At 53.3% G+C, this 15,543-nt stretch overlaps 1 protein-coding gene and 1 long non-coding RNA gene across 5 annotated transcripts in view; one reads left to right on the plus strand and one right to left on the minus strand.

The window, feature by feature from the left end:
- The window catches only part of ITGB2 (integrin subunit beta 2), a 45,802-nt gene that overhangs the window by 978 nt on the left and 29,281 nt on the right, over positions 1-15,543 (plus strand). Inside the window, exon 1 of one of the 2 annotated variants that reach the window (XM_055279930.2) lies at positions 10,043-10,355. The exons of the other annotated variant lie outside the window; for it this stretch is intronic. The gene's annotated coding sequence lies outside the window, so the exon portion shown is untranslated. Of the gene's footprint in view, positions 1-10,042; positions 10,356-15,543 lie in introns of those variants that run through there. 2 annotated transcript variants of the gene reach the window in all.
- LOC129483101 (uncharacterized) lies at positions 1,621-10,036 on the minus strand. Of its 3 annotated transcripts, XR_010121169.1 has the most exons (4): positions 9,825-10,036; positions 4,191-4,388; positions 3,529-3,571; positions 1,624-3,344 (listed from the first exon to the last, which is right to left on the minus strand). It is a non-coding gene; the product is annotated as an uncharacterized lncRNA (long non-coding RNA). The 3 variants fall into 3 exon arrangements; XR_008657893.2 differs by having other exon boundaries at positions 1,621-3,344; positions 3,529-4,388; positions 9,825-9,913; XR_010121168.1 differs by lacking the exon at positions 9,825-10,036 and having other exon boundaries at positions 4,191-7,298.

Here is a 15,543-nt window from a genome sequence, read left to right on the forward strand (position 1 = left end):
TGGGGTGGGTGGGAGACCGGCTGCGCCCAGCACGGAGCCGCTTCCTGGTAGCCCTGGCGGCATCACCCTTGGGTCGGGTTCCAGAGCCCGGGGGTCCTTTCAGCTTTCCGTTCCTTTTCCTTACACTTCGTCCCTCTCTCCAGCTAGAGAGGGGCAGGCTCTGGGGTCTGGGTGCTTTTGTTTTGGAGCCATTTAACTTGAGTTATAATAACATGCTTTTCTGATTATAAAATTAATGCATGGCTACCATAAACAACTTGGAAAAGACAGAAAACAAGTTAACACGTTAAAATCTCAATCCTGTCTGGTGAGGACTGCAGTGAAGCCCAGCTGGCCACCCCTGCCGGGGCCTCTGTTCTCCCCAGGGCCTTGCAGCCTTTCTGGGCTTGGCATTGCTGTGGCTAAAGTGTGAAAGGGTCATGCAAGGCTGTCAGCCCTGCATCCCCCACGTGTGACTGCATGGGGTCCCACCCAAATCGGAGTAATATACCCACTCAGCCTCACCACTGCTCCGCTGGCCCTGGGGAGGAAATGCTCATGATTGCATCCGCCCACCCCGCCCCTGCGGTGCCACATTCACTAGCCTCGCTGGGCATCTTCCCCCTCCCCACCCTCTGCCCCTGCCACATTCACCAACCTCACTGGGTATGTTCCCCCACCCCGTCCTCTGCCCCTGCCGCATTCACCGGCCTCACTGGGCATGTTCCGCCCTCCCTGCCCCTGCGGTGCCACATTCACCAGCCTCGCTGGGCACATCCCCCACCCCACCCGTGCGGTGCCACATTCACCAGCCTCGCTAAGCATGTTCCCCCACCCCGTCCTCTGCCCCTGCCGCATTCACCAGCCTCACTGGGCGTGTTCCGCCCTCCCCACCCTCTGCCCCTGCCGCATTCACCAGCTTCGCTGGGCATGTTCCCCCACCCTATCCTCTGCCCCTGCCTCATTCACCAGCCTCGCTGCCCTTAGCCTTCCCTCACTCAGCAGCCTCTGGGCCCCAGTCCCCACTGCCACTCCGTGTTCCCAGGCTCTGCAGTCCCAACCCTTCGTCTGCTCATCCCTGGGAGGCAGACCTGTCACCTCATTTACAAATGGAAAAAGGTGCCTTTCAGGAACTGACCTGAGGCTGTGCAGCCCCCTGCCTAGCAGGTGCCTAGCAGTTGCTGCTGTTTCTATCAGAAAGAAAAACCAACAGGGGGAGGGAGGGGGGAGGGCTGCCCTCCAGCCTTCAGGGGCTTCCTGGGTGGAGGGGGCCGGACCTTTCTGGTCAGGTCCCTCTGGGTTGAGAGGTCATCTCTGGGCCAGGATTCAGAACTGGAAGAGGGAGGCGCAGCGAGGAAAGGTCCCTGCCTGGCGGTGCTGCCTTCCAGGGGGGCCTGGTGGGACAGAGACTGGAACACCCACTTGGGGTTTCTGGTGGGAACTGGGGAGCTGGGTGGGGAGCCTGAGTCTCCTCAGAGGAGGAGTCATTTTGAAACTGGAGGGAGAGGCTAAAAGAGGAGGCTGTGGAGAGACCTAGAGTTGCCCAGGGTCCAGCATCAGTGTTTAGGTTCTCTGGCTCTTCCCCGCCTCTGATGTCCTCCATGTCCGCACCATTCCCACGTGCCTGTGTCCCACCCCTTCTCCCACACACTGTCCCCACTCCCCATGCCCCATTCCTCTCCAGAGAATCACTGGTCTAGAATAGAGACCTACAAACTTGGGCCCTTAGGCTGGCCCTCCACCTGTTTTTTGTCAATAAAGTTTTATTGGAACACAGTCATACTCATTCACTTTCAGAAGGTCTATGGTCACTCTGCAGCCAAAATGGCAGAGCTGAGTAGTCACAGCAGAGACCATTTGGCCAGCAAAGCCTAAAACACATACTGTCTGCAGGGGCTTCCTGGGTGGAGGGGGTGGTGAACATTTCTGGTCAGATCCCTCTGGGTTGAGAGCTCTTCCCCCTCCAGGGAAGAGCTTGCCCACCTCCACCCTAGTGGAGGCATCGCAGCTCACTTTGACGGAGCACTTTCTCTCTGTTCTGTGCTACCCAGGCCCATATCCAGGCCCAGTGAGCTCTGCACATTGGTCATCCCCTCACTGCAGGGGGAGGCCCCAGATACCACCCACAGGACATATTCGTGTGTGAAGTGCCACACTAGGGCCCAGAAGAGACAGCTCCCCAGCAGGTAGGGACAAAGCAGGGGTAAAGGGAATGCATGGGCCGGCCTATGAGCCGGACACTTCAGGATGGGAAATGTGTAGGGGGGGGTTGCGGAGGGTGTTGGTGAGGGGCTCAGGGACAAAACAGATGTGTTTAGAGACAGGGCGGGTCATTAGATTTGATGGAGGCTTGGGGTCCCTGAGCTTAGAAAGCCCCCATGGAAACCAAATCACAGGAATCCAGGGTGATGAAGGCTGCCCAGACTTTTCTTGGAGACACATCCCCAAAGACGTCCTCGCGTGACTCCGCTTGGGCGGAAACCATGAATTGAACAGGAAAAGAAATATGTCAAGTATCAGAAAGAAGAGTGGCATGCTTTGAGGGCAAGTGGACCCTGAATCCAGGGCAGAGCCTCGGTTAGGGTAAGGGGCACCCACCCGACCCGACCTGACCCTCGGGAGCCCTGCTGTCTGGTCAGCTGGCCTTCGTGGGGTGGGGAGGTGGGTGGAGGAATGAGGTTTAGTGGTCTGCGAAGGTGGCAGACCTCGTTCTGGTAGATGAGGGCACTATCTCCCACTGCCCCACCGCATTTGAGCTGCTTTCCATCGGCTTGGTGCTTTTGCTCTCTCTGACCATGCAATTGTCGTTCACTGCTGAGCCATGTGGATGGACTGGTATTACAGTTTCTTCTCCTCCAGGTTTCCCCCTGGAGTCCATCATTGCTTAACTGTTTTCCTTGTTCCATCTCCTTTGAACACTGAGCATCTTCCCACCCACAGGGAGCCTGGAAGACTTCCCAGCATAACTCCCCACCCAGCCAAGGCTACCGGTCAGTCTGTCCCTGGACAGGGGGTGACAGGTGAGCCTTTCTGGCAGCCCTTGCCAGGGGCTGTGAAATCTTCCTTTGGGTGAGTCAGGGAAGCAAGAATGCCACCTCCTCAGCTCTCTCCTTCAAGGAGGAGCCACACCACGCAGAGGAAGGCAGAGGAGGGAGGAACTGTGCTCCCAGCGTGGGAAGCTGCGTCGGGGGTGGGGGGGGCACAGGCCCACCCAGGTCACAGGGGGATGGAGGCTGCCCCCAGCTTCTCGCAGCCCTCCCTCCTTCCTACACTCACCTGGCTGGCTGGGGCAGATCTCCATTTCTGCATTGCACCCGGCCGGGAGGCCTGGGACCAGCCCTGACGGTCGGCCTGTTTGTATGGATCTGTGGGGGATCCCATGAGAAAGAGGTCCTTGGAGCACCCCACCTGGGGCCCCCAACTCCATTTCCTGCCCCGTGCCCTCCCCACTCGCCTCCAGGGAGTGTGTCACCTCCTCCCCTCCACCAGCCCTGCCTGCAGCCCTCTCCTCCGCCCCCGCCCCCGCCCCCAGCCTGCAAAAGGCCTCACTCGCCTGCAAAGGGAGCTGAATCAACACTGCAGAAGGAAGTCACTGGGGGGAAGAAGTGAAAAAGAAAAAAAGGCCTATGTGGGGGCAGGGGTGGGAGGAGACCAGAGTTGGGTTGCAGGGGAATTTGCAGGCAGGTTGGAGAGTGGGCGGGAGAGAGAAGTGTGGTGAGTGACTGGGAGGGAGCAGCGGTTCCCGGGTGGTCCCCAGGGTCCTCGCGGGGGTGCTCTCCAGGCAGGAAGGGGCTTTCTGCCACTTGGACATCTCCCCCTGGGGCCAGACCCCAGGGGTCTCCAGGGCTGGTTAGACCCTGTTCTCATCCCTGATGAACCTCACTGACCTGACTCTTCCCTCGGTGTTGCCAAAATATCGCAGCTCCCCAAGCACCTCCGTGGAGTGAGCCTGGTACCACCCCCTCCCCACCGGCCCTCTCCTTCCTTAGCATCTTTCTTAACCTTCAAACCCTGCTCCTATGGGGTCTCCTCTGTGGGAACTTCCAGAATCCCACCTGTCACAGAGAGACCTCCTTCCCAAGCTCTGGGGTTGTGTGTTATGGGGATGGAAGCTGGGCGAAGGGAAGCTGGGGGGCCCAGGCCAGTGTCCAGGATGGGAGGGCAGGAGAGCAGCCCTCAGGCTCTGAATCTCCTTCCCCATCTATGCTCACCGGCCGCCCCCGCTGTCTCCACGTGTGGACGCTGGGGGTCCCTCTCATCTGCCTTGTGTCATGGCTGGCATGCTTGTCTCCTGAACTTGATGGTCTGTTCTGGAGCGCAGGGTCGGGCAGCCTCAGAGCACGCAGCTCTGCCAGGCAAGCACAGGGAAAGGCTCAACCAACCAACCCCTGATGACAGCAGGTAGTTTTCTGGAAGACATAAGTGAAAGTTACTGCAAATGGAATTTCTGGGCTGACTCGAGGGAAAAGATTGTTCCCAGAATCCCGCTCCAGTCCTGCTCACTCTTGCCTGGCTTCAGAACCTAGCTTGGTGATTGAGCAGATGAGAAGCCCTCAGCAGTTGGACCCAGACATGTGGCCAGTTTTGCCCGCCTGACACCCTCGGCTCTTAGGGACGGACTCCTCAGTCCTAGCTTGGGATCAACATCCACCCTTTCCTGTGGCTGCTTGGCTGGAGGGCCCTGGGAAGCAGCCGGGTGTGGCCCCACGGATGCCGGTTGCCGGTGCTGCTACACTTCCTTCTGTGGTTGCCATTTCCTCATCAAAGCAAGAGGGCAGGGCAGCAGGCCTCCCGGCTCCGTGGAGCCTGTGATTTTCATTCCGTGCAGCCACACCTGATATTTTTACACTAAACGCACCGATTACTTGTCTCCACAAAGAAAAACGTGCGCAGCCTCTGACTTCCAGCCTTGTGCAATAAGCACATCAGATGGGGGATAGTAAGATGAGTGCTGAGTGAGTCCCCGGAATGGAGGTCTGGGTCCCCCCCACAGCAAGGTCACGGCTCTGGGAAGCCCCAGGGTCCCAAGCCCCTCCCCTTCTCTCCCTCCACCAGCCTCTTTTAATTTTATTTATTTATTTATTGTATATATATTTTTTGAGACAGAGTCTCGCTCTGTTGTCCAGGCTGGAGTGCAGTGGCACAATCTCGGCTCACTGCAAGCTCCGTCTCCTGGGTTCACACCATTCTCCTGCCTCAGCCTCCCGAGTAGCTGGGACTACAGGTGCCCACCACCATGCCTGGCTAATTTTATTTTTACTGATTTATTTTTGTTGTTGTTGTATTTTTAGTAGAGACGGAGTTTCACCGTGTTAGCCAGGATGGTCTCGAACTCCTGACCTCGTGATCCACCAGCCTTGGCCTCTGAAAGTGCTGGGATTACAGGCGTGAGCCACCGCGCCTGGCCTCTGACAGCTGTTTTAATGCTCCATGTGATCATTTCAGCACTGGGATTATCTCCTAGTTGGCATCTGTTAGTTATCTTTTCTCTTACAAGTTCTCAAGGTTTTCTTTGTTGCTGTTTGAGTACTTTTGGGTTGTATCATGGACATTTTGAATATCATTTAATAAGACTCTGGATTCTACTAAAATCCTCTGGACAACAATGATCTTTTTGTTTTGCTAGCAGTCAGCCTGGTTAGGGTTAGACCACAAGTCCAGACCTGCCTCTTGTGGGCTGTGGTTCTCATGTGAGTTCAGTTTTTATTTTTTCTTTTCTTTTTCCTTCCTTCCTTCCTTCCTTCCTTCCTTCCTTCCTTCCTTCCTTCCTTCCCTCCCTCCCTTCCTCCTTCTTTTCTTTCCGGCAGGATCTTACTCTGTCACCCAGGCTGGAGTGTAGTGGTGTGATCTTGGCTCATCATAGCCTCGGCAACATAGCGCGACCTCATCTCTATTAAAAAAAAAAAAGAAAGATACAACAACAACAAAAAGAAAATTTACAGAATTGTGCAATCATCACCACAATCTAATTTCAGAGCATTTCCACCCCCTGAAAGATCCTTCTGCTCCTTTGCAGTCACTTCCTCCTAGTTCCTTAAAAAAAAAAAAAAAAAGATATAAACTATTTTAAGAATACAGAACAGCGTGGAGAGCACTAGTACCGATCCCCAAACAGCTACCTCTCATCTTATCAAATCTTAACATGTTGCCTGACTTTGCCCAGAACTTTTTCTTCCTTTTTAGTAAAGAAAACTCTACAATAGAACTTTGAAGCCCTCTGCTTCCATCTCCCAGGCCCGTAGCCTTCTCTGTCTTCAGAGGTAACCACTGTCCTGCTCTAGGGGTGTGTGGGTCTCCAGGGACGAGGTGCGTGTTATTCTGCAATGCCTCCTTCGGCATTTTGCTTTTCAGAAGAATCTCAGTGTGACGGATCTGTGAGTCACGAGGCTTCAGACCAGCACTTCAAGGGCTCTTATTCATTACCCGGTAGCATGCGCGTGGCACCATGGATGTATGCAATCTAGGCTATATTTGGGTCCACTTTTCAGGAGTGCTGTCTTTTTTCTTTCATGCCATCCTTTGGCCAGCATCTAATTTCATGCAGTTGTGTCCATGAATTTGGCCTCCTTATGATCTTTGTGCTTTAGAATGTGTGGTTATTTCCCTTGTGGTCTAGTAATTATGTGTTTATCATTGTCCCACGTTGTAACATAATTGTGTTTAAGTTGGAGACGAAGGGTTACTTACATTCCTCAAATTCTCTACCTGCCAAATTTGCATTTCTATTTGATTTTTTCTTGTTTGTTTGTTTGTTTTTGTTTTTGAGACGGAGTTTCATTCTCGTCACCCAGGCTGGAATGCAGTGGCACAATCTCGGCTCACTGCAACCTCCGCCTCCCAGGTTTGAGTGATTCTCCTGCCTCAGCCTCCCAAGTAGCTGGGATTACAGGCACTCGCCACCATGCCCGGCTAATTTTTGTATTTTTAATAGAGACAGGGTTTCGCCATGTTGGCCAGGCTGGTCTCGAACTCCTGACCTCAGGTGATCCACCCACATCAGCCTCCCAAAGTGCTGGGATTGCGGGTGTGAGCCACCGTGACTGGCCTGATGTGTTTATTTCTGAGAGAGATCTGTTAAAGATACTTGCTGTTTGGGGCTGTGTCAGTTTGCTTATATATTTGTCAGTCTTTGTTTTATATATTTTGAAGTTCGGCACATAGAGGATTATGGCTGCTGAACTGTCTGTGGATTCTAACTCTCATTAGCTACATCTTCCTTTGTTCATTTGATGCATTTTGCTTTGATTTCTGTCTTTTTATGTTATGCGATATCTTCGTTAGTATTTTCTAGCATATATGTTTATTTTCCATTTCTTTATTTTCAGCCTTCGGTGTTCTCTTTTAACAGTTTATCTGATAGAGAGCCTTTTTTACACTTTTTACTTTTTAATTGTGATAAAATATACATAACATAAACTCACCATTTTAACCATTTGAAGTTATGCATTTCCGTGGCATTAAGGACACTTACTACTGTGCAACCATCACCACCAACTTCTCCAAAACCATTTCATCTTGCAAAACGGAAACTTTATACCCGTGAAATAATAACTTTACACTTCCTTGAAATTTTTTTTAATCTTACTACAAAAAATTTCACACATCTACAAAAGTAGAGAGAATAGTTTATTGAAGCCCCATGTCCCCAACAGCGGCTTCAAAAACAATTAACTCACAGGTGATCTTGTTGTATCACTACCTCTCCCCACTCTCCCCACTCTCCCCTGACCCAGCCTACCCCTCTTGATTGGGAAATAAATCTGAAACATCATACTGCACCATCTGCAAATATTTCAACATGTAACTCTAAAAGATGGGGACTTTTTAACATAACCACAAACCATTGTCACACCTAAAACAATTAACAATGATTTTAAAATATGGTCCACGCATTGCAATTGGTTCTATTAAGAGATTAAATCTCTGAATCTGAAGGGTCTCTCTCCCTTCCTCTCTCCTCCTGTACTTTGCTGTTTGCCTTGTGAGGGTTTCTTCAGCCTGGATTTTGCTAATTGCATCCCTACAATGTCATCTAACACACCCTCCTGATGCTTCTTTGTAGATCTGAAAGGCTCGACCTGATTCAGGCTCAATAGTAACATTTGTTCTTTCTGTTTTTCTTAATTTCTATTGTTATTTCATCAAGACTAATTCATTAAAGGTGTGTGCATAACGTCTGCTGCGTCTGTGATGTTCGCAGCGATGGTCATTGCTTTAAGTCATCAGCGGGTGTAGTGGAATGATATTCTCTTTCTGTCCTTCTTCATTATTTTCTAGGCTAAGTCTGTAATGAGAAGATACCCTTGACAGAGAAGATTTAATTGGAACTTGTTTTGTCTCTTTATTTCTAAAACCCAATGCAAGACCTTGTTGATTTAAAACGAGAAAATGTAACCCATTCACAGGTGCTGTGATTCCTGATGGGTTTGAAATTATTCCCAATGCTTTATTGTTTGGTTTTTATTTACCTTTCTTGTTTGTTCTATTTTCCCTTACTTTTTTCTTTTAAAGGATTTCTCTTTTTTTTTTTTTTTTGCTCTGTTGCCCAGGCTGGAATGCAGTGGTGCAAGCATGGTTCACCGTAGCCTCAACCTCTTGGGCTCAAGCAATTCTCCCACCTCAGCCTCCCAAGTAGCTGGGACCATATCGTGTGCTACCATGCCTGGCTAATTTTTAGAAAATTTTTTTGTAGAGATAAGGGACTGGGTCTCCAAATGTTGCCTAGGCTGGTCTCGAACTCCTGGGCTCAAGTGATCCTCCCACTTCGGCCTCCCAAAGTGCTGGGATTACAGGTGTGAGCCACCACGCCCAAAATAAAGATTTGTCATATTTTTTTCAGGCATATACATGCTATTTTTATTCCTAAGGAGACTCTTGAATTGTTATCATATATACGTAGATGTTTTCTATCAAAATGCCCACTGACAAGCATCTATATTCCTCCCCAGATAGGACGGAATGGCAATGTGCTCCCTGGCCCCTCCCAACCCAGCTCTCTAGGTGTTTGTTTCACAGTGTTAATATTTTTACCCCTATTTTTTAAATCAACAGGTTATGACATCATAATTTTTACTTATTTCTTTGCCCAACTTTGTATCATCTGCTCTTATATTTCTCGTGGATTTCTTCATGTCTATTTCTGCAAGACATCTTTAAAACAGAGTTTAGGGGCCGGGAGCTGTGGCTCACGCCAGTAATCCCAGCACTTTGGAAGGCAGAGGTGGATGGATCACTTGAAGCCAGGAGTTCAAGACCGGCCTGGCCAACATGGTGAAACCCTGTCTCTACTAAGAATACAAAAATTACCCGGGCATGGTGGTACATGTGCTTGTAATCCCAGCTACTTGGGAGGCTGAGGCAGGAGAACTGCTTGAACCCGGGAGGCGGAGGTTGCAGTGAGCTGAGATCATGCCAGTGCACTCCAGCCTGGGTGACAAGAGCAAAACTCTGTCTCAAAAAAAATTGAAAACATAAAAAATAAATAAATAAATAAAACAGAGTTTAGGGTAGTAATGTGTCTGAGTCCTTGCTCTGAAGATGTCTGATCTGGGTTTTTTTTCTAGGTATAATCTCTTTCCCTCTTCTTCCTCCTCCTCCTCCTCTCCCTTCTCTCTCTCTCTCTCTGAGCTTGTAGTATTTTTCCTTTCGTGTTCTGTGGTGTCCTCCTAATGTCCCTAGTTACAGGACCTCATCCATCCATCCCTGGGGTGTTCAGTGGCCTCGCAATCTGCGTCCCCGCCCAGATCTGCAGCCTTCCTCCTGTGACCTGAGTGTCTCCTCCTCGCTGTCCCCGTTCTGTCTGCTCCCGCCCCCGTGGGCAGGTGGATGTCGATGTGTGCACGCACCCAGGTTTTCTTGCCTGTTCCCATCTCTTTATCCTCCTTGGCTGGTTCCTCCACTCCGTTCTCTGGCTCAGGAATTTGCTCTCCAGGGTTTTTCATTCCACTCTGTAGCCGAATGTGTTACTGTTGCTTTCCAGCATCAAACTTTTCACTCCCGTGGCCTCTGTGTTCTTCCTAATGGGTGCCCTCTCCTCTGCCTGGCGCTCCTGGAGGCTGGGCCCCTCTCCGGAGTGTGAATCTGATGGAGGCAGGTCCTTCCCGCCAGGACCTCATGTGAGAAATGACATGTCCCACCTGTCTCGAAGGGTTGGTCTCTGACATCAGAACAGCTATAGAGTGGAGAGGGGCAGGGGTGAAGGGCCACGGTGGTGCAACCCACCACTTCCTCCAAGGAGGAGCTGAGAGGAACAGGAAGTGTCGGGACTTTAGGACCCGAGCCTCCAGCTGAGGTTTCTAGACGTGACCCGGGGCAGACTGGTAGCAGAGCCCCCACGCCCAGCCAGGAGCACCGCGGAGGCCTCCAGCGCACCGAGGGTGAGTGTGCAGAGGCCCTGCCATGTCCACGGTGATTTTTGGAGGGAAGCACTCTCCTGCCCAGCCTGGAGTGACCCTGGTGGCCCTGCTCATGGCCCCGGCCCAGGGGTATCTGGCAGGAAGGGGTCTCCAGACGGTCTGCTCCAGGGTCCCCTTTGAGACCCAGCTAGGGGAAGTGCCTGCCACCACGAGCAGAGCCACACGGAGTGCTGGGAGCGCTTGCGGCGGAGGATGGGGCCGGCATGGGAGGACAAGGGACTGTGAGGCCTGCAAGGCCGGGAGGAGACTGGGCCCACAAGCCCCTAGGGGGACGGCTGGGGGGTCTGGTGCTCCGGGCTGGGCAGGAGGCGGGTTCCCGGGGCCTCCTCTGTGAACCTCTGCGCCTGCCTGTGTTAGGCCCTCCTGTCTGCGTGCCGCCCACCTGGCTACAGTGATTCCATCTCCAGATGGACTCGCAGTGTGTGGTGTGTGATATGGCGTGGTGTGGTTTGTGGTGTGTAGTGTGGTGTGTGTAGTGTGGCATGGTGTGTGCATGTATGTGTGTGCATGTATGGTGCGTGTGTGTAGCATAGCGTAGTGTGGTGTGTGTGTGTGTGTGCATGTATGGTGTGCGAGTGTGCGTGTGTGATGTGGTGTGGAGTCTGTTGTATGTAGATGTAAGGTGCACGTGTGTAGTGTAGCGTGGTGTGGCACATGCTCCACGCTCCTGTGGGACCCTCGAGCTTCCCTGCCTCCTCCGCGGGGACCCCTGGGTGACGTCTTTCTGCAGGGGAGCAGGCACTGCCGTGCGATTCTGGTCCAGGGTTCAGCTGGTGACCCTGGCCTCCCCACGACAGGCCCCTGGAGGCCGTTCCCAAGGTCCTGGTGGGAGGGGGATTGAAGCCACGCCCCTGGGTCCCAGGCCCACCTGGCCCCCTTCCCCCAACACTGCACTCTTGGGGCCAGCCCTCCGCACGCATCCTCCACCCCTGGCACCACCCCTTGCACCACCATCCCCACACTCAATCCCCCCTCCCCCAGATCTGGGAGCTGGGATTCTGCCCTGCTGTCCCCGTCCATCCGTCCGGGGCCCCTCTCCTCTGTCAGTTGCTGGGTGGGGAGAAGGAGGGGTGGCACGGCTGCAATGGGGAAGGGGGGGATGGCCGGAGAGCACAGCCTGGGAGCAAGCTGTGGGGGCATAGGAGACACTCGCTGTCACTCACCTTCCCCGTGATGGTGGCGCGAAGCCTGCGGGTTTGGGGGCTGAGGCCGGATTCTGGAGGCTTCACAGAAACGAGCTGCTAGAAGCTCTGGGCTGTCCACCATCACCGCAGCACTTCACCATGAGCGGCTTCGCAACTCCATGCCCAGCTCACTGCAGAATCCCCGGGGGCCAGCACTTTACCAAGAGTGACCTCCAGACTCCACATTTTAGGAAGGAACTCCCGCCCCATCCAGCTCGCTGCAGAATCCCCAGGGTCCCTGCCAGCCTGGCACGCAGCGTGCCCCTCAGTATTCAGGGATGTGTGGGGGAGTCCCTTTGCCAGGAAGAGGTCCCTGGCTGTCTCCCTGCAGGGCAGTGGCTGAGCCCATGCCTCGGCCCCAGGGCCAGTCCCCGCTGTGTGCCATCCTGAGCAGGGCCACAGAACGGATGTCCCACGTGGCCAGGACCCCTGTGGCCACCTGACCCTGGGGGGCTGTGGCCCTCGGTGAAGCAGGTGACCAGGTGGGCTGTGGGGTTTTGTGTCAGCTCCGCAGCGTCACTGCCGCTCAGCGTATGAGTTTCCACTCCCAGCACTTAATGAACAGCTGAGCAACTGTAGATGCCCCCGAGTGTTGGGAGAGGGGACGCTCAGCCACCCAAGGGCCTTTGCCCCAGGGGAGTAAATCGGGGCATTTCCTGGTGGGCATGGGCTGGGCTGGAGAAGCTGAGCCTCCTAGCAGAGGCTGGCATGAGATCCAAACACTGCACGGGCAGCTGGACACTCCTGGGCCTCGGGCTTCTCACCTGAACCACAGGGTGGTAATCCCTGCCCCTCAGGCGGCATCGACGTGACCTGCCTAGTGCACAGTGAGCCTGAGGCAACACGGTCACCACCAGGAGACTCCCTGGGGAAGAGGACCCCAGACAGCGAGGTGCCCATGAAGGAAGTTCTGCACAGGGGCCACAGCCGTCCAGGAGATGGGAGGGGCCCTGTCTGCACCCTGTCTGGAAGGGGCGTGGGGTGAGCAGGCTATTTGGTCCCCTGCAACTCGGTTTCCCCATCTGTGAAACTGGAGGGGTGGTCTGGCCAATTGTGCACACTCCTGCTGTCTCTATAGTCAACCGTGTAACTTGAACTCACTTCCCCAGGGCTCCTGCCAGGCCCAGCTCTGTCCACTCTGGCCCAGGCCGGGCCCCACCAGGTACCAGGGCTGTGGGGCATTTGCCTCTGTGGATGGGGCAGCGTGACGCCTGTGGCGGTTCCACGGAACAGGTCCTGTGTGGGCCCCCCTTGCTGCACTCCTGTCCTGTGTTAGAGAACCATGGTCCCCGCTGAGGCCATGTCACTGGAGGCTGGCTCCTGTTCCCGGAAGAGAATGCCAGCTGCCACAGGGGTCAGTAACACAGGCATTCGCCCAGCAGGTACAGGCCAGGTCTCTGGGAAGCTCCAACTCAAGGGGCTCTATAGTGGGCGCCTAGCAATTATGGTGATGTGGGTGATACCCACCCCAAGCTGTACCTGGTGCCAGCAATGATCCCTCCCATTCTACTTGGCACAAACTGGCACTAACATGGGGCATTGATTAGATGGTTGCATTTGTCGATTCTGAGCCCGTGTGTGTACAGCCCAGGCCCCAAGTGAACACAGAGGGCCCTGGTACTGTCCTAAGCAGAGGACACCCGGGGCTGCACGTTCTCTCCGGCCATTCAGGGTCGGAGAGTGCAGGAGAGTTAGCCCCAGGGGAGCAGCTTCCTGCCCAGCTGATTTGTAAACAGCCTCGCTGGGGACACATGTTGGTGTTGGGAGTGGAGGAGGTTTCTGTGTGTGATGGAAACTTGGGATAGGTGTTGGGGAAAACAGGTGCTGAGTATCTCAGCAGAGGGCAGAGTCCAGGAGTCCTGGAGCACAGCTCGGAGCCCCTGTGCCGTGCCTAGAGGAAAGGCTGGCAAGCCCCTGTCCCACGGATGGGTGAATGGGTGAGTCACAGTGGCAACAAGCCCATGCCAGCAGGGAGGTCCCACTGCCATGAAGCAGCATCCTCATCAATGTCACAGTGGGAACAAGAAAGCCGGTGGCTTTGGAATCTGGAGGAGCAATTTCAGCATAATTCATCGGCCACCATGAAATTCCATTTTTTTTTTTTTTTTGAGACGGAGTCTCGCTCTGTCCCCCAGGCTGGAGTGCAATGGCGCGATCTCCGCTCACTGCAAGCTCCGCCCCCTGGGTTCACGCCATTCTCCTGCCTCAGCCTCCCAAGTAGCTGGGACTACAGGTGCCCACCACCTCGCCCTGATCTCTTTAGAGGTGAGGATTACCATTTACCTTTTGCACTAGAGAGATAATAGCTATTTCCTCTATGCAATTTGTTATGTACAACATGTGTCATTTTTACAGCCTGTCTTCTTGCTATTTTCCCGCTCAGCTTTTTTTTTTTTTTTTTTTTCTTTTGAGACAGTTTCACTCTTGTTGCCCAGCCTGGAGTGCAAAGGTGAGATCTTGGCTCACTGCACCCTCCGCCTCCCGGGCTCAAGTGATTCTCCTGCCTCAGCCTCCCGAGTAGCTGGGATTACAGGCGCCCGCCACCACGTCCAGCTAATTTTTGTATTTTTAGTAGAGATGGGGTTTCACTATGTTGCTCAGGCTGGTCTCAAACTCCTGACCTCAGGTGATCCGCCTGCCTCAGCCTCCCAAAGTGCTGGGATTACAGGCATAAGCCACCATGCCCCGCCTCCCCTTAGCTTTTATGCTGAGGTTTCCTTACTCTCAGATACCTATTCTTCTATTTCCTTTATTGTTTTATTCCCTAAAACTGAAGTCCTACACATTTGTGGCCATTCTTTTATGTCCACAGCAAGAGCGTCCGGGGCCTCGGCCTCACGTCGCCACCCGGGAACAGACAGTCTCCTTCGTGTTAGACGGAGGAGAGATGTCCCCTTATCTAAAATGCTGTAAATATCATTTGATTTCCCTTTGACTTCAGGTATTTAGCAGAGTACTTTAGCATTCCTTATCAATATGTGTGTGTGTGCGGGGCGGGGTGTCGCCTTTTATTTCATTTGGCCAGAAATTGTGGCCTTTAAAATTTGTGCTATCAGGCCGGGCGCAGTGGCTCATGCTTGTAATCCCAGCACTTTGGGAGGCTGAGGAGGGCGGATCACGAGGTCAGGAGTTCGAGACCAGCCCGGCCAATATGGTGAAACCCCATCTCTACTAAAAATACAAAAATTAGCCGGGCCTAGTGGTGCGCACCTATAGTCCCAGCTACTCAGGAGGCTGAGGCAGAAGAATTGCTTGAACATGGGAGGCGGAGGTTGCAGTGAGCTGAGATCTAGCCATTGCACTCCAGCCTGGATGACAGAGTGAGACTCCATCTCAAAACAAAAAAACAACAACAAAAAAAACCGTGCTATCAAACTTCACAGATAGTCAAACCAACGGTAGGAACACGTCTCCCTGACCCTTGGGAAAATACACTTTTGCAGGGTCAGAGGTTCAGAGGAGACATGGGTGGGGTTTTCCTGCGTCCTCTCTGCTCCCACTCGTTCCTATTTGATTTGACCTGTTTTTGTGCCTGGATTTCCTGGAGCCTCTGTGATCCAAGAACAGTGTTCCAGCCCCCACCTGAATGGCACTTCTCTCCAGTTCTCTATCATGTTCCTACGAAGCAGAAATGAGTCCATCTTGATGCTCTGGCTTTTGGCTTAAAAGGTGGATGCCTAGTTTATAATCATCCCTTGAGCCTTCAGTGCCCAGCGCAGGGGTTGGCTCCCACCTCCTCTTCCTTCCAAACTTGTCCCCTGCCGGCATCGTCCATCACTTCCCATGCACCTCCAAGTCACTTTGCTGCGAGCGTGTCGCCTCTAAGACAGCGCAAGGTGGGTTTCAGCACGGGCAGGAGCAAGCTCTGATGCAACGTTCTAATGGGTCTGTGGGGCCTCCGGTTCCTTAAGCAGTCTCATCTTAGGGTTTTACGGGGTTGCAAAAAGGAAGTCTGAGGCTGGGCG

This window comes from Symphalangus syndactylus, chromosome 5, assembly GCF_028878055.3.
Source record: "Symphalangus syndactylus isolate Jambi chromosome 5, NHGRI_mSymSyn1-v2.1_pri, whole genome shotgun sequence".
NCBI classification, from domain to species: Eukaryota; Metazoa; Chordata; class Mammalia; order Primates; family Hylobatidae; genus Symphalangus; species Symphalangus syndactylus.